Source organism: Mus caroli, chromosome 12, assembly GCF_900094665.2.
Source record: "Mus caroli chromosome 12, CAROLI_EIJ_v1.1, whole genome shotgun sequence".
NCBI lineage: Eukaryota > Metazoa > Chordata > Mammalia > Rodentia > Muridae > Mus > Mus caroli.
The window spans coordinates 13,947,452-13,952,248 of record NC_034581.1 but is presented as its reverse complement, the minus strand read 5'-3'; positions in this window follow the sequence as shown (position 1 = coordinate 13,952,248).

The window sequence follows — 4,797 nt, the reverse complement described above, 5'->3', positions numbered from 1 at the left end:
GCCTTTAATCCCAGCACTCAGGAGGCCAAGGCAGGCGGATCTCTGAGTGTGAGGCTAGCCTGCTCTACAGAGTGAGCTACACAGGAATACAAAAAACAAAACAACAACAAAAAAAAAAAAAACCACCCTTTCAACAACAAGCAATCTAAAGAAAAAATTAAGAAGGAAAACAGATTAAGACATGGATCTGAGGGTCCTAGCAGACCCTGTCAGGAACTCACTGTCAGGAACTCACTAAGTCTGTGTGGTTCCTCAGTCTACTTGTGCCTAGGAGAAAGGGGAGGGGAGTGCCCCAAAGATGATGGCTGCATTCCAGGAAACACAGCTCACAATAGAGGAAAGGACCCCAGAATGAACACTCTCACCTATACAGCTGAGGCTCCTGACAGGCTCTTGTGAAGGGGGGGCGGGGGGGAGAGGAGGAGAGGAGGAGGAGAGGAAGACGAGAAGGAAAGGGAGATGGGAGGAAGGAGCCTCCTAAGAGCCTCTTGGTCCTGCTCTCTTGCCTCTGGAATCCCAGAACCTCTGCTGTCCTATGCAGGCCCCTGGGGAAGGATACAGTTCTAGTGGTTGCACGGTGTCCTTTATGTTATAGATTGGCCTGTAGTTTACCTTTCCAAGCAAGGCTTCTTGTGCCCTGACTCAAAAGCACCGGACTACAAACAAGATCTTCAGTTTTCTGTGAGACTCAGGTGCAAGTTTGATGGGCTGTGAACGAGTCACATGACTCAGGCCAGGCCTCTGTCCTCCGTGGGAGCTGTTTGTCCAGAAAGCTGGGTTCTGAACAGCCCAGAGTGATGCCCTGGGTACCACGAGGTTCTGGCTTCTGCAGGGATGTGGATGTAAGGAGAGGGTCAGGGTCAGGTAATGGGGATGGGAGTGGATGGTTGGTGTGGGCGGGACCATGCAGAGGAAAGCCTAGGTGGGCTCTGCTTCTGGCTCAGAGCCAATTAGCAGAGACAGCTACGTGGAGACACACAATCGCTGGACCCTATTCTCAGGGCACAGGTAGGCCAGATCTGCATATACAAATATAATGTGGGCACAGGAGTAGGCCTGGGATACTTCAGGAAGCCATGGCTGCAGGCTTTACCCACTGAAGGGACAGGCAGAGAGACAGCGAAACAGAGGCTGAAGACGACCCACTGGAGATCCCTGGAAGTCCTACTGAGACAGGGATGAGGGTTGGGGGAATCTGGAGAGGGACCAAGTCTGCTTGGAGTCGTCTTTCAGAGTGGAGCTGGGCCCCTAGCCAACGAGCCACACCTTAAACACTAGATGCTGCTGCCCCCTGGTGGCCGTGACCAGCACCGTCCCAGGCTGCGCAGCTAAGAAGTAGTCTTAAGAGCCTGGCTTTCTGTCACCCATGCCCCTTGACTCATAAGGATGCTGAGGCCCAAGGAAGCCAGGGCCAGGATCCTGGTGCTTAAGACTCAGAAACCCTGTCAAGCTGCCGAGTTAAATGAGATAAACCACAAATAATGTTTCTTAATAGGTTCCAGGTAATATCTTAAAACTTACTTGCCAAATGTGGCCTCTCTGCCTATAAATCAAAGAGCTGAACATGCACAGCTGCCAAGGCAGGTTGGAAACAGGAGGGAACAGGCCACATCACAGGCAGCCCCGGCTTTAGCATCCCAGCTACCTAGTAGAGGCACACTCCTGCCCAGATACTCTCAGCCCAGCTTCCTAGGCCTTCTCCCAACGGGGTGTCAAGCATGGCGGCCCAGCGGGTTTCACCTAAGAAACACTTTAGGTCAGCTGGGCAGTGGTGGTGGACACCTTTAATGCCAGCACTAGGGAGGTAGGGGCAGGTGGATCTGAATTTGAGGTCAGCCTGGCCTACATAAAATCCTTCTCTCAAAACCAGCAGCGATGTTTTAGGTGTGTGGCTAGGGATATCCTAGCTATTCATTTTTCTGTAGCTGTGACAGAACACTGGCCAAAAGCAACTTGAGAGGGGCAAGGTTTGCCTGCCTTATAGACCACTGATGGATTCTCTGCTGCCCCCCGCCCCCGTGAAATGTGCTAATTCAGACCAGAGTCAATTATATTAAAGGCAGGTTTATTGGAAACCACTCTCAGAGGGGGAAGAGAAGGGGAGAGGAGAGAGAGAGAGAAAGAGAGAGAGAGAGAGAGAGAGAGAGAGAGAGAGAGAGAGAGAGAGAAGAGCCTCTCTGGGGGAAGGGCAGCCCAGCCCCTGGGCTGGAAAGTTCAGGGTTGGGGGCAGGGTATGCCAGGTAGGACCCTGGAGGTCAGGTCTGCTTTGATATGTAAAATGTGTGCCTCCACTTAATGGGCTCTGCAATCCCCGCCTATGGGCAAGTCCTAGAGGTACTCTGACTCACTCCTACTGTAGATAAGGCAGCGAGAGGTACTCTGTGCCAGCTGGGTCTGTCCAGCTCCAGGCTCTCAATCCAGGACTGTTTCAGGGCAAGTGCTCTGGGCTGCCCCTGCCTGCTGCTATTTGGGCAGGGAATGAACCAGAGAAGGACAAAGTTTCAGGGGCTAGTGAGATGGTCCAGTGAGAAAAGTGCTTGCCTTGTAAGCATGAGGTCTCAAGTTTGATCTCAGCACACACATACAAACCAGGTGGCAGGGGACTGTAAAGGGGTGGCCTCTGGAGGAGACAGAGGATCTCTAGCTTGCTGGCCACCAGTGTGTTTGAGGTAAATCACGGGGCTTGTGGGCTGCCAGCCTAGCTCCAGGTTCAACTTCTTTCAAGGGACTTCAAATGACACACAGGACATCTGATATTCTCCTCTGGCACTGCCCACCCCTCTCCTGACATATCACATATACATAAACTGGAGGTATTCAAGGAAGAGATCAGAGATCAGTCTCTGGCTTCCACACACATACGTAGAAGCACCCATACAAGCATACACATATATACATATGCCAAAAATACTGCCACTGGGTGAGATCTTAACACTCAATGAGACTGAGGCAGCGGGAGGATGATAAACTCAAGGTCAGAGCTGGATCCTGCTGACTTTCTTTAGAACTTAGTTTTTGAGAACTAAGTCAAAGCAGCCTTCCTGACCTGTCTGAGCATGCCTGTCTTCCAGAACTCAACTCCTTTCATGGCAAAAAACCCACAGCCTTTAGTCTGCTAGGCAACCACTCCATCAGGGCTGAGGAACTCTGCCTTTGCCAGTCAGACAGATGAAAAAGAACGGTTTCTTCAGGTCAAAAACTTTTATGTTTAAAAAAGAAACAAACTATTTGGGGGCTGGAGAGATGGCTCCAGTGGTTAAGTGTACTGGCTGCTCTTGTGAGGGACCCATGTTCTGGAACTCCCCTCCCAATCTGATGTCCTCTCTGGGCTCCTCAGGCAAAACCCACATGGTACATATACACATGTAGACACGCATCAATTTGAGGGCAGCATGATCTACAAAACAAATAGGCCAGCATATTGGGGCCCTACTTCAAAATAGCAAAAACTAAGTTGTACTTTCCTGTGAATCCCATGCTGGCTTCTAGCCATTTCAGTTTGAGCCTTTAGATTGGAACTTAGTCTTTAGAAAATGTGTCCTCTTCCATCTGTCCATCACCTTCATAGTTAAGTATTTCCAGTGACCATATGGCACACTAGCTTTAAAACCTTTATCTATAGGAAAATGTATTGCTGCCAGGAGCTGACCTTAGTCCCACCGCTATACAAACCACCAATAACCAAGGCCTGGGGTGGGGGCCTTCAACCCTAGTAACATTTCCACCTGAGCCTACTGGCACAGCATAGGACACAGCAGCTTCACTTCAGATCTTCCAACTCCAGCCACTATTTGTGGCTCCCAAGAAAGTTCTTAGCAAATAAAGCCCTGTGCCTGGGAAAGGAGACCCTGGAGAGGAAGCAGCTGTTGAGGTACAGGTAGCTCAACCTTCAGATCCACAGGCAGTGAGTCTCTCTCTCCATGACAGGTTAGCAGTTTTACTCAGCCACTTTTGCTTGAAGTAGAGCCTCTATGTAACCCACACTGGTGTCTCCCAGTGCTGGGATCACAGGATATGACTGGCCCTCCTCCTGACCAGGTTTTCAATGCTAACTAGTTTAAGAGCCTGGCATACTTTGGGGAGGTAACAGGTGTGTGTGTAAACTATAATCTAAAAGGTCAGGGTAAAGATTTACAACACAGTAGTTGCTGTTGTTGAATTTATTACAGGAAGTTGACTGCCAAATGCTGTATGATACTCCCAACTGTTACTAGGTGGTGATGCAGATGAAGTCAAGGGTTGAGGGAACAGTCAGGGTTTCTGCAGGCAAGATTCAAAGAACCTCAGATGACCTCCCTAGGAAGTGGCCATGCCAACCGGTCACTAGGCAGATGACATTCCTCACCAACAGACTCTGGGCACCAAAGTTCTCAGCCAACTGCACACACTTGGGATGAGCTAAGCAGACTGATGCTGTACAGAGAGGGCACAGCCTTGTGCCATCCACCTCTCCTCTGTGCTGTGTGGGGCTAGCTCAACCTTCAGATCCACAAGCAGTGGGTCTCTCCATGACACAGCAGCCTGTGCGGATGTTGGTGCCTTCTTTAAGGATACTTGCAAACATTCCCTGATGCCCAGTTATTTCAAGATACTTTATTTTCACAATGGGTCACAACATAAGCTTCTGGCCCATTCTGCCAATGTACAAGCTACAAACGCTTGCTCAGCAGCTGAGGGGCACACGTTAGTATCATGTCTGAAAAGTGAATAAAAATCCATATAAAACAAATATTCAAAGTTTCCATAGGAACACAGTAAGTGTGACCCCCATCTCCTAGCCTTCCATACTGCATTGGT